Source organism: Miscanthus floridulus, chromosome 19, assembly GCF_019320115.1.
Source record: "Miscanthus floridulus cultivar M001 chromosome 19, ASM1932011v1, whole genome shotgun sequence".
NCBI lineage: Eukaryota > Viridiplantae > Streptophyta > Magnoliopsida > Poales > Poaceae > Miscanthus > Miscanthus floridulus.
In genome coordinates, this window is record NC_089598.1 from 17,925,950 (window position 1) to 17,940,252 (window position 14,303).

Sequence of the window (14,303 nt, forward strand, 5' to 3'; positions counted from 1 at the left end):
TAGCACTACATCTCCAGGGTCCTCGTCATCAACCATTTCATTGTCTACTTCCATGGCGGTCGTCACACCGGGTAAGACTATCTCAAAGCTCCCTTGTAGCCCATCTGCTTGATAGAACTCTCCATCATATGTGTTTGTGTCGAAGGTGTAATCTTCATCGTTTGGAACAGGTAGTTTACCGTGCGAAGATACCTGGTGCACAATAGACCAACCCTTAAGATGGTCTTTGTCTTGGCACGCGTATGGCGTATGATACACCTGCACGGCCTGTTGAGCCACAATATAGACATCTTTTCCTTTATAGACGGAATCATGCCTAATCTCGACTAGCCCAAGATGAGGGGTCCGTCTCGTTCGTCCAGGATCAAACCAGTGGCACTTGAATATGACAGGAGTAAGAGGTACCCGGCCCTCATATTCAAGTTCATAGATCTCCTCAATTATTCCATAGTATTCGACTGCCATTAGTGCCCGGCGTAAAAACTTGGCTGTTGGTGGTTTTCTGACCGGGCCGAGTCTGCTCGTGTCTTGACGTGTGGAAGCGATATCCGTTCACGTCATAACCGGTATATGACTTCACCCTTAACTTGAAGCCAGTTTGCAACCTGTCTCAACTCATCACTCATGGACGCATTGGTTTGCGCCTGCAAGCTCAAGCATGATACATCGTTATACTATTGGAACGTACGAGCTACTAAGGAATATCGACGAACGTACGACCTTTTGTTTGAACCAAGAAATGAAATCAGGCCTCCCAGCTCCCGCACCCTCTGAAAGAAGGGTATCATGTTCGTGCGGGGTAGGATCCCTTGATTGATGCCACTCTTGACGAACAAATTCCCTGTACCAAAGAGAATCAATGGGGTTCGATACAGAATAGTGACGTCATATTGAAACAAGTTCGTTGAGAACTTACTTAATGAATGGCGCAACCTCGACAAGGTTGGTGAACACATATAGCGTGATTCTGCGCCACTCTTCTGGATCCAATCTCTTGGGGGTCGATCCACTTGCGCTGCCTAGTTGGCATTTGAAAAGGCTGAGGGTCGATTCAACTTCGCCAGCATTGTAACGAGGGGGTGGATTATGCTTGCTAGGAAGGTTCGGCTTGTAGTAGGATGTCGTGAAGTTTGCAACCTCCTCCCGAATGCTTGCCTCTGCAATGGAAGCCTCAATTCTGGCTTTATTTGTACATTTCTTGCGAAGAGTCTTTAGACATCGCTCGATTGGATAGCACCAATGGGCCTGCACGGGCCCCCCCAACCGTGCCTCGGTCGGGAGGTGCACAATCAGATGCTGCATCGGCAAGAAGAAGCCGGGTGGAAAGATCTTCTCAAGCTCACAGACCAACTCAGGTGCCATAGTTTCCAATTCTATAATGACGGTCGAAGATAGCTCCTTGGCACAAAGCTGGCGAAAGAAGTAGCTCAACTTTGCCAGCACTAGCCAGACATGCTCAGGGACATAGCCTCGAACCATCGACGGAAGTATCCGCTCAATCCATATGTGGTAGTCATGACTCTTCATCCTGTTGACTCACAGAGTCTCTAAGTTCACTCCCCTGCTCAGATTCGCTGCATACCCATCAGGGTACATTAAATTCTTGATCCATCGAAGTACTTCCCTCCTTTGATCGATTTTCAAGACATAGGGGGCCCTAGGCCTTCTCCACTGCTTTCCTGTTGCAGGAGGCCGCATCTCTAGGTTTGGCCTATCGCACAACAGTCGCCAGGTCCACTCTAGCCTTAGGGTTGTCCTTAGACTTGTCAGTGTCCATGAGCGTTGCCCAAAGTGCCTCGGTGATATTCTTTTCAGTGTGCATGACATCAATGTTATGGGGTAGTAGGAGGTCATCGAAATAGGGGAGCCTCGTCAAGCCGGACTTATGAGTCCACATATGTTGCTCACCATATCCCACGAAACCACCATCTTCGTTGGGCACGAGAGCATCTATCTGAGCACTGAACCTCCACCCTAGTCCTCAAGCGTGGTCTAGGGTCCGTCACTTTGACACCTTTCGTAAAGCTCTTGACGTCTTCTCTGAATGGATGGTCAAGAGGGAGGAATTGACGATGTTTGTCGAACGACGAATACTTGCCACCCTTCTTCAACCATATGAACCTCACTAGCTTCCTTGCATATTGGGCATGGGAACTTCCCCTGAACACACCAGGCGCACATTAACCCGTACTGCTAGGAAGTCGTGCAGGGAGTAGTGGTACCAGACGTGCATTTTGAAGCTAGTCTTCGTAGCTCGGTCGTATGTCCACACCCCTTTGACCCAAGCATCGATCAACTCATCTATCATAGGCTCCATGAAGACACCCATATTACTCCCCGGGTGTCCAGGGATTATCAACGATAGGAACACGGTATGCCGTTGAAAGGAGACGCCGGGGGGAGATTCAGGGGGATGACGAACATGGGCCAACATGTGTATGGTGCAGCCATCATGCCATATGGATTGAACCCATCTGTTGCCAGCACGACACGTACATTACTGAGCCTCCTCTGCTTTGAGAGGATGCTACGAATTGAAGTACTTCCATGCATCAGCATCGGATGGATGTACCATCTTCTCAGGATTGTACCGTGTGCCTGTTTTTGTGCCATGTCATCTGTTTAGCGGATTCCTCGGTCATGAATAGCCGTTGGAGCCTCGGCAGGAACGGAAGGTGTCATAGGACTCTCATGGGGATCTTAAGCTGCCTCTTCTGGCCATCGCCTGAGTCTACCTCCACGTACCTAGAGGATTTACACTTCGAGCAGTACTTTGCATCCGCGTGTTCTTTCCTAAATAGGACGCACCCCTTCGGACACACATGTATCTTGTCATACGGCATCTTAAGTGCAAGAAGGAGCTTCTCTGACTCGTACAAGTTCTTCGGCATAATGTGTGTCTTCGGTAGCATATCGCTCCACACGGCCACCATCTTGTCGAAGCCTTCTCGACTTAGGTTTAACTCGGCCTTCAACCCCATTACGCGACCAATGGCATCCAGCTGAGAAACATTAGTATGATCGTGAAGGGGTCTCTAGTGCCGAGTCCAACATCAGGTAGAAGGCATCTGCGGCAGCCTCCATCTCCTCCTTGTCACGTCCTTCAGCGAACTAAGCTTGGTGCGTGTCATCCAGCATGTCTGCTACCCCGGCATCATCATCGAAAGCCTCGAGCCGTGGTCTCACCACCTCCTCCCTGATACGATCGGCTTCACCATGGTGGATCCACCGGTGGTAGCCCGGAGTAAATCCAAACTTCACAATATGTTTACCCATGGTTAACCTATCTTTCCTTCTTCTGTTGTCACAACCGCTGCACGGACAAACCACTAGAGAATGGCCTCCAGCACTCTCGCCAAATGCATGCTGTAAGAATTCTTCGACCTTGACTATAAACAGCAAGTCATAATCGTGCTCGTCTCTCCGGAGCATGTACATCCACTCACGGTCCTCCATCCTTTAATAGACGTATCAGCACATATGAGTCACCATCAATTGCATCTACGCGGTGTCCCTACTCTCTAATAGGTGAGGATAGGTCCTAATCCCACCCGCGGATTCGTAGATGAGGTTAGTTTCCATGCTCCGCTCCTATCCGAGACAGAATTTCGGCAGCACCTCCCCGCTGTTCTCCCGATACACGTCCTGCAAGGGAGAGTGTGTATCCGGAGAACAACAGGGGGTGATGCCGAAACACCATCTCAGACCAGAGCGGACCATGGAAACTAACCCATCTACGCATCCGCGGGCTGTCCAAAAAACGTGGATAATCCGAAACAGAAACGCTCGTAGATATGCAAAGACCTGCATAACTCCGACCGTATCTCTTTCGGGTAGGAGACGCCTAACTGGGATCAGCGACCTAAGACCATGATATGGATAGAGGGGTTATACCTAGGGTGCCGGTGAGGTTAGGCTAGCGGGGCTATGGCGAGTCGGTGCAGTGGCGCCGCGACGCGGTGCAGGCAGACCCGCAACGCTGACGAAGACAATCGGGGTCACCTGAGGTCCCTCCACCGGGGCCTCTTCCTGCATAAAAAGGCAATACATTAGTGACAATTGAAAATTTCGGCAGAACCTCCCCTACACGGGGAGGTTTCGAAAACCTACAAAAAAGATCGGCACGAAGGCCAACATCCACAAACAACGGCTCGATGGCCGAAAACCACATACAACAACTATTACTACTAACAAGGGCTCGATGGCCGACATCCATTGCATGATTTGAATAGAAAGGGAAGGGCGAACCTAGTGTGCTCGTCGACGGTGGGCGGAGTCGGGAGCGGGGCGCCTGGGCACGGCACCACCGCTAACGAGGCGTGGACAGCAGCCGGGGCTCCTCCTCCCTTCTTCCTCCTCCCTTCTCCTCTCCACCTCCCTTCTCCTTCTTCCTCCTCCCTTCTCCTCTCCTCCCTCCCTTCTTCCTTCTTCCTTCTTCCTCCTCCCTTCTCCCTTCTTCCTCCTCTTCTCTTCCTCCTCTTCTCTCCCTCCTCCCCTGCTCCTCCTACCTCCCCTGCTCCTACGGGCGGCGCGGCTAGGGAAGGGACGGCCGGGACACGGCCGCCGCTGCCGGAAATGGCCGGCCGGCACCAGCCAGCCACCTCTGGGTGGCCGAGGCGAGGGGGCCAGGCTGCGGGGAGCTGCCGGGGCGGGGCGCGGCCGGCGACGGGGGTGGGCGCGGCGGGCGCGGCCGGCGACGGGCGCGAGGGCGGGGCTCGCCGGCGGCGGCGATTCGCCGGCGAGGGCGCGGCCGCGGCGGGGGTGGGCGCGGGGGAGCAGGCGGGTGGCTGGGGGCGTGACTTAGGGTTGGGCCGCGCGGGGGTTGGGCCGGTGGGCTTTTAGTGCCCAGTTTTTTTTATTTCAACTTTGCCAAGTGCCCTCCATGGCAACTCGGCAAAATATTTTTTTATTTTGGGCCCAAATTTTTTTCTGGGGCCTTGTGACAGTATTTCAAACTATATTTTAAAATTTGGGGTAATTTTGACTTTTTTTGATATATTTCATTAGTTTATTTCGTTTCGTCGAATTTTTCGGGATATTTCAAATTTGAACTGCAGGTATATGGAATAATGGATTTTGGTCATCCAAAAATTGATACTCATGATATTTAGGGTATGTTTAGGCCGTATCCAGGAACTCACGTAAAATCTCGAGCATCTCGTTGACGTAACATGTCGAGGTACTTGCCGGAAATGTGATTTTAAATTATATAAAATGCAAACGTAGTCCGAAAATCACGAAACTTGTCGAGGCGTCGTGTTATCGCATGTGGAGGCTGTGGTAAAAAATTGAGAAGGTTTCGTGCAAGTTGTGACGTCGGATGCCAAAAACCCAGACATCTCCACATGGGATTAAATTGCAAGATCTTTTTTAGGTAAACAGAGAATATATGAAAAAATTTAGGAGTTAAGAATGCTTTTTTTCGAGAGCATGTCTCTGTGACACGTATTTCATTGAGTAGAAGCAGAGTTAGACTGGTTACAACATCCTAAGTAATTCATAGATTACCGTGATGGAAGCCAACACAACCCAAATAAACCTAACTTAAATTGCATTACATGAAAGTTTTGCACTCAATTGGGCAGGTGCCAACGAGACTAGTAAGCCTCCTCGAATATACACTCGAACCCCGCCACATCGAACTTTGTAAGCGCTCGAAGTGCGGCCTTTTTTACGGAGTCGAGTGGGCCCTGAAATGTCTGCAGGAAGTCTGTCACTACCTGGGTATCCGACGAAATTAAATCTGAATTCCAGTCGTCAATTAGCATTTGACAACTGCTTGTCACAACGAAATACTAATAAATCATTTATGCCTTGTTTGAATGTAGTCGGATTCGCATCAATTCATATGTATTGGGATGAATTGGAGTGGAACTTAAACTAAATTCTACTCCAACACATATGGATTGAGGTGAATTCAATAACATCGAGGGAAATTGTTGGTTGAATTACCATGTGAACGAGTACAAGATGGGAAACTTACCATTGAAATTTGAAAGTTGGGTCAAATGATGGGCACGGTAGATTAGACTTCGTTCACGTGCTGTTTCGATCCGTGCAGCTCCAGTGGTTTGCTACTCTACGATCTTATTCTTTCTGGCTCCTGTGGTCGCCTGTGGGAAACGTTTGAAACAGTACCGTCGCCTTCTATCGGTCACTCCACCCCTAATTAGCATCTCCATCATATCTCTGTCACCTTTAATTTTAATATGTCCGCCGTATACTTGACTAGTTCCTTTGCCCCTCTATACGAGTCAATTAGCAATATCTGCACAAATGTATCACTATAACTTTTCTCAAGGGGAAAGGGATATTAATAAGTTGGCACAGTACATCTCTAAATTATAAAAAAAACTAAAAAATAAGAAAATACAATATTCTATCTAGGTCCTTTCATAATCTTCTTCGTTAGTGTAGACAATACAAGATTTGACATTCTAGAACTAGATTGGAACTCATGTGAACCAATAAAAGAACATCAATGGTTGCATCAACGCAAGTATTTTTTTGAACCGTGGATACATCAACATGTTGTTTGTAGACAAAATTAAAATCATTTGCTACCAAAGTATATTTCATAATCAGTCTACCAATACTTACTAAAATTAAGTTGCCAGTTTGCAACTCTCTTTTAGGAGTTAACGGTATAAGGATCAAAGTTAAAAATATTTAACTTTTACATTGTCCCAATCCTTAAAACCCGAATTCAAGTTCCTAAATTCCAAGTTTCTTCGCAAATTCCTTACATATACGTCCGCACTATGATCCTCAAAAGATCTCACGATTCGACTCCGAATATTGTGGAGCTATGCTACAAGTGGACTAGCGTAATAATTCAGAATTTAGTTTTCATATCTAACGACTAGCGTATTAGTACAAGGAAACCATGCATTAACGACGTGCATAATCAGGAGGAGTCACGTCGGTACAGCTTGGACGACGAGGCGGTGCCCCGGCCTCTGCCGCCTTAAATAATCGCACGCGCGCGCACACACCCAACCGCGAGCTCCATCCACGCTGACGCGTCGTTACACCATGAACGCACTGCAGATCGCGTATAAGTATGTCGCCAGTGCGTCGGCCACGGCACACGGTGCAACGTGCAAGAGACGATCGAGCGTAAACTGTAAACACAGCACATGGCGGCGTCGTTGTCCATGGTGGCGTGGCCACTAACGGTCGTGTCCCTGCTTGTAGCGTCGGCGGCGATAATGAACGGCGGCGGCGGCGGCGGCGGCGGCGAGCAGGCGCAGCCGATTGTGCCGGCGGTCATCTCGTTCGGCGACTCCACCATCGACGTCGGCAACAACAACTACCTGCCCGGCGCGGTGTTCAAGGCCGACTACGCGCCGTACGGGCAGGACTTCTTGCGCCACGAGGCCACCGGCCGCTTCTCCGACGGCAAGATCGTCACCGACATCACCGGTTTGCTATGCTACCACCACGCATGATGCCTACTCTGTAGACTGTAGTGATTAGGACGGCGGCTGTGTGTGATGGACGAGTTCGTTCTGTTCATCTGTTGGGTTGTTTGTTGCAGCTGAAACACTCGGCTTCCAGAGCTACGCGCCGCCGTACCTCAGCCCGCAGGCGTCGGGGAAGAACCTGCTCATCGGCGCCAACTTCGCCTCCGCGGCGTCCAGCTACTACGACGACACGGCGGCCATGTATGTAAGTACCATACATACATATATGTTTGTGTATATATATGTAAAATTATTGCTACAACAAGCAATTTTTAGCAGGATACGATAGATGTTGTTGCTTGTTGAGGCTATCTGCTAGTGACGGTTAGGTGTATGTTTGGTGCCTGCTTGTGCACACGTGCAGGACGCGATCACGCTGACCCAGCAGCTCAAGTACTACAAGGAGTACCAGTCGAAGCTGGCCGCGGTGGCCGGGCACGCCAAGGCTCGCGCCATCCTCGCCGACGCGCTCTACGTTGTCAGCACGGGCACCGGCGACTTCCTCCAGAACTACTACCACAACGCCTCCCTGTCCCGCCGCTACAATGTCGACGAGTACTGCGATCCTCCTCGTCGGCATCTTCTCCGACTTCGCCAACGTACGTCATCCGGATCAGAGACGGCCGGCCAGCCGCCATCCTAGCTTGCTTCGTGTTGAACGCGCGCGATCGAATATGTGTTGCAGGAGCTGTACAGACTGGGCGCGCGGCGGATCGGCGTCACGTCTATGCCGCCGCTGGGCTGCCTGCCGGCGTCCATCAGGCTGTACGGCGAGGGCAAGGACGCGTGCGTGCCAAGGCTCAACCGTGACGCCGAGACCTTCAACGAGAAGCTGAACGCCACCGTCAAGGCGCTCAAGAGACGGCACGCTCACCTCAAGATCGGCCATCTTCGACATCTACACGCCCCTCCGCGAACTCGCCCAAGACCCGGCCGCTTATGGTACGTGTTCGATAATGTCGTGATCACGCCATGGTGATAGCTACTAACATATATGACCATCGATGTGCGTCGCCGCCGTTTATTTAGGTTTCGCGAACGCGAGGGATACGTGCTGCCGGACAGGGACGGCCAAGACGAGGGTGTACCTCTGCAATCCGACGACGGCCGGAGCATGCCGGAACGCCAGCAGCTACGTGTTCTTCGACGCCGTCCACCCGTCGGAGGCTGCCAACGTCTTCATGGCGGAGTCCATGATCGAGGCGGGCATCGAGCTGGTTACCTAGGAATAATGGCGTCAATAAATTAATAGACGACAGCTGCAGATGCCGCAGCTGACAGACGGCAGACCGTAGACATGTGTCTCTTCTCATCTGTTTCCATGTTCCATCGAACAAAACTACAGTGTCTGGGATAGCCTGTGAAATTGCACCGTCGGCCGGTCGGCCCTGCCGTTTTCGTAATGTTGATAATCATATATGCATGACATCTGTAGCCGCTCATCAGTTTCCTATTCCATCCATGAAAACAACAGTGTCTTGAATAGCCTGTGAAATTGTACCGTGGCCTACCATTTTTTTGTAATACTGTTAATCATATACTATGTGTTTTCCTATATATAAATAATACATCTGTAAACAAGTACTAGTGGGTGGTGTGTCCTAATGATCGTGATTTTCTCTTGATTTTTCATATGCAAGTCTTTTATATATATATATATATATATATATATATATATATATATATATATATATATATATATATATATATATATATATATATATATATATATATATATATATAGGGAGAGACTATTCGGTAGCCGGCTACAAAATAAGTTATTCTGTAGCCACCTCCATTTACTATAATTTTATACACTAATTTACGATAATGTCAATACATATTTACGATAGTTGGGTTACTATAACACATGGGGATATTTACCATAACGTTACAGTAAACCACTTAGTAAATTAACATAGTAATTATCGTAACTCAAAGTAGCTACATAATAAGTTATTTTGTAGCCAGCTATAGGATAGTAGTTCTATATATATATATATATATATATATATATATATATATATATATATATATATATATATATATATACACGAAAAATTCTACTTAACCCTCCACCTTTCATACTTGGTCTACTTCACACCCCAACTATGAAACCGTCTGTTTTACTCCCCGAACTTTTCAAAACCGTCTATTTTACCCCCTGGGCGGTTTTTGACAGCGGTTTGCTACAGCAACATCGGGATCTGCTACAGTAACGGTGGTTGCTACAGTAGCGGTGTTTTGAATTTTTTTTACTTCTTTTCGGTGCATTTTTGAAAAATCACAGTAAATCATAGAAAAATCATAAAATACAAAATCTAATTTTGTTGGACTCAACATGAGTAGATTTATATAGTGAATATATAATACGGTATGCTTTATTACAAAATTTTTACTGTAGCCTTAGATTAATTGGAAAATCTAATTTTGTCTGTAATTAATTAGAATAATTCATAGCTGCAGCTTCTATGGTTCAATTGTGGTGAAATTTTTATGGTACGCTAATTATTGTATGCTTGAACTATAATAAAAATTTCGTACTCATTGGACTATGTATAACTTAGTTATAGATAAATTCTAATTAATTACAGATAAAATTGGATTTTTCAATTAATCTAAAGCTACAAAAAAATTTGTACTAAAGCATACCGTATTATATATTCACTGTGTAGATCTACTCATGTGGAGTCCAATAAAATTAGATTTTTTATTTTATGATTTTTCTATGATTTTTCAAAAATTCACCGAAAATAAATAAAAAAAAGGAATTCAAAACCATCGGAACTGTAGCAAACCCACCGTCACTGTAGCAGCCCCGCTGTTACTGTAGCAAAACCGCTGTCGAAAACCTCCCAGGGGGTAAAATAGACGGTTTTGGAAAGTTTATGGGGTAAAACAGACAGTTTCATAGTTGGGGTGAAGTAGACCAAGTATGAAAGGTGTGAGGTTAAGAGTAGACTTTTTCCTATATATATAGAGAGAGAGAGAACTACTATCATATAGCTGGCTACAAAATAACTTATTCTGTAGCCACTTTGAGTTACGATAATTACTATGTTAATTTACGAAATTATCATAACTACTTACTAAGTGGTTTACTATAACGTTATGGTAAATATCTCTGTGTGTTATAGTAACCCAACTATCGTAAATATGTATTGACATTATCGTAAATTAGTATATAAAATTATCGTAAATGGAGGTGGCTACAGAATAACTTATTTTGTAGCTAGCTACTGAATATACTCTCTGTGTGTGTGTGTATATATATATATATATATATATATATATATATATATATACACGGTAAGGCTATTCTGTAGCCTGGCCACGTAATAACTTATTCTATGGTCACCTTGATTTACGATAATATTTGTACCAATTTACGATAATGACAATACATATTTACGATACATGGGTTATTATAATTCAAGATGATACTTACCATAATGCCATAGTAAATCACTTATGAGAGAGTTACCATAATCTCGTAAATTAGTATAGTAATTATCGTAACTCAAAGTGGCCACAAAATAACTTATTCTACAGCCAGCTACAGAACAGTACGTCTATATATATATGGTGCATTTTATATACTTTCAGGAGTAGTTACTTCCATAATCAATAAATTACGTTGCGTATGTGTACATATTAATATTAAGATACTCCAGATCTTTACTATGTGAAAAAAATTCAAAAAAACACATATTTTTTAATATATTATATAATATTATGATAGTAGCATATAAAATAAGTATAACCATATACTCTAAGTATACATACATACTTGTCATACATAGTACCATAGATGGTCTAGTATGATGATATACTCCATCTACATACACTTCATCGGGCCATATACGCCCTTAATCTAGAGATATACACATGCGAGTAACTACTCCCTAAAAGTAGGAAATCATTTCCCTATATATATAGAACTACTACCCTGTAGCTGGCTATAAAATAACTTATTCTGTAGCCACTTTAAGTTACGATAATTACTATGTTAATTTACAAGATTATAGTAACTCCTTACTAAGTGATTTACTATAACGTTATGGTAAATATCCCCATGTGTTATAGTAACCCAACTATCGCAAATATATATTGATATTATCGTAAATTAGTATATAAAATTATCGTAAATAGAGGTAGCTACAAAATAATTTATTTTGTAGCTGGCTACTGAATACTGATAGCTGTCAGATGCGGGAGTTCTATCCTCCTAGCAATGTTATGGGGCATTAACATTATAATAAAATATATTAAATTATCACAAGATTTGAAGTGCTCGACAAACTAATAACAGATACACTGGAATTGTCAATCCAATAACTGACTATATTTACTAACAAAGTGTAGTCAGCATTTTCAACTTCGGCCATGTTTAGATCACTCAAAATCCAAACTTTGGCACTATGCAAAAAGAAGATTCCCCGTCACATCAAATTTGCGGTACATGCATGGAGTACTAAATGTTGACGAAATCAAAAACTAATTGCACAGTTTGGTTGTACTTTACGAGACGAACATTTTGAGCCTAATTAGTCAACAATAGGACAATTATTACCGAATAAAAACAAAACGGCACGGTAGCTACAGTGTCGCTACAGTGATTTGGGCGGCACCGATCCGGTGCAACTAAACACGGCCTTCGTATTTTGACGATGGATTCATACAGTCTGAAACGCAACAACCAACGATGAACTACATACAGCAAAGCCGTAAACTGACTAGCTGCAAGCCTGCAACACCCAAAACAGCCTACAGGAGTACAGGTATATATCAAATCCAGCAGCTGAAATTAATGCTGATGTCCTAAGGAAACACAATTTATTCGCTTGCATTAACTCAAAAGGAAAATAACACGTTACCTGCAGATACTTTGTGCTCCGGTGTCTCAACTAGCAGTGGGAAAGGGCAGTGTTCAGAGTAGACTATTCTTTCCCAGAACCCATACCGTATTTAGCTTGTTCGCTTGTTGGTTTCAGTCAGAGTTTATCAGTCAGCCAACAGTGTTTTTCACTCAAAACAAACTAGCATCAACCGGGCTTATCAGCCCAGAAACCATCCAGCGAATATATCGTACATGCTGCTTTCGCATAAGAAGCATGTTCCACTGTTCCCGGTGTTAAGAATATCCAATAGGATCACATGACCGCAATATCTGGTTGATTGATATCTTCTGAAGATTGGTTGTGCGCTCAGGCTTGGATTGCGGGTGAAGACAAGTATCACGGCTTCGGTTAGATAGGATAGGTATCTCCTGGTTGATGTAATCTTGTGATGTAATCTAAAGTTACCAAAGTAGTTAGCTTTTTCTTGTTGTACAAGTTATACCGCCACGCCAGGGGCTCTTCCTGGCTATATTAACATGAAGCCGTGAGCCTAAGAGAGCATCATGTTCCAACCATTTTCACATGGTATCAGAGCTAGATTAGTCCGCAATATTCTCGATGGCTTCCTCTTCCGCGCTTCAACAATCGTTCTCTCTGATCGATTGTCCCGTCATCGAGAAGCTGGGCAAAGGGAATTTTCCCCTATGGAGCGCCCAGGTGTTGTTTGCTCTTCGCGGTGCGCAGATAGCACACTATCTCGAGCCCACATTGTGGTGCCGACGAAGCATATCCCCAAGGCGGACGACAAGCCGACTGAGCTCATCCCCAACCCTGAGTATGAAATTTGGGTTGCGAAGGACCAACAGATCGTTAACTATCTGCTCTCCAATATCTCCAAGGAGATCCAGGTGCAAGTCTCCAATTGCACCACATCGGTCAAGATCTGGAAAGTGATCTCAGAGATGACAGCTTCCCAATCTCGGAGTCGTATCATCAACACGCGCATGGCGTTGGCCACAGCGTAGAAGGGCTCGTCTACAATCGCCGACTACTTCAACAAGATGAAATCTCTTGCTGACGACATGGCGGCCGTCAGCAAACATCTTGAAGATGAAGAGATCATCTCCTATGTACTAGCCGGACTTGACATGGATTTTAATCCAATTGTCTCGGTTGTCGTGGCACGCACGGAGCCGCTGTCTTTGGGTGAGCTCTACACCCAGCTAGTGAGCTGGGAACAGCGGATGGATCTCCTGCACGGTGGATCTGGTTCATCTGCTAACATGGCTACACGTGGAGGCCGTGGCGGTTTCAACCACGGCGGTGGTGGCCGAGGACGCAGGCGCGGCCGCAACCATGGCAACAACAACAACAGCGGGTGCCCCCGGCAGAACTACAACGGCGATAAACCCATCTGCCAGCTCTGCGGCAAGGAGGGCCACACCGGACTCTGCTACTTCAAGCGTTTTGACGCTTCCTTCATCGGCCCACTAGAGCAATCCTGATCTACCTCCTCTGCATCATATGGGATCGACACCAACTGGTACACCGACACTGGTGCTACCGACCACATCACGGGAGAGCTGGAGAAGCTCACCGTGAGGGACAAGTACCATGAAAACAACAAGGTTCATGCTGCTAATGGCGCAGGTATGAGAATCAATCAAATTGGTTGAAGTTTTGTTCGTACCCCAAATCAAAATCTCGTCCTAAACAATGTTCTTTATGTTCCTGAAGCTAATAAAAGCCTTGCATCTGTTCATCGTTTTACATCTGATAACCATGCTTTTATTGAATATCATCCTAACTATTTTTTGATTAAGGACTAGGCGACGAAGAAAACCATCCTTAGAGGGGAATGTGAAGGCGACCTCTACCCGTTGAAGTATAGGCCGTCATCGAATAAAGGGGCGTTTAGTGCTGTCAAGTCTCCTTTGTCCAGGTGGCATAGTTGTCTCGGCCACCCTTCTTTTGCAGTCGTTCAGCAAGTCCTTAG

At 45.7% G+C, this 14,303-nt stretch overlaps 1 non-coding gene and 1 pseudogene across 1 annotated transcript; both read left to right on the forward strand.

The window, feature by feature from the left end:
- The first annotated feature begins 7,117 nt into the window (after nt 1-7,117).
- Nucleotides 7,118-8,979, forward strand: LOC136529767 (GDSL esterase/lipase APG-like; annotated as a pseudogene).
- Nucleotides 8,980-13,407: 4,428 nt separating this feature from the next.
- Nucleotides 13,408-13,544, forward strand: LOC136530137 (small nucleolar RNA Z247). Its single transcript, XR_010777632.1, has one exon. It is a non-coding gene; the product is annotated as a small nucleolar RNA Z247 (small nucleolar RNA).
- Nucleotides 13,545-14,303: the final 759 nt, after the last annotated feature.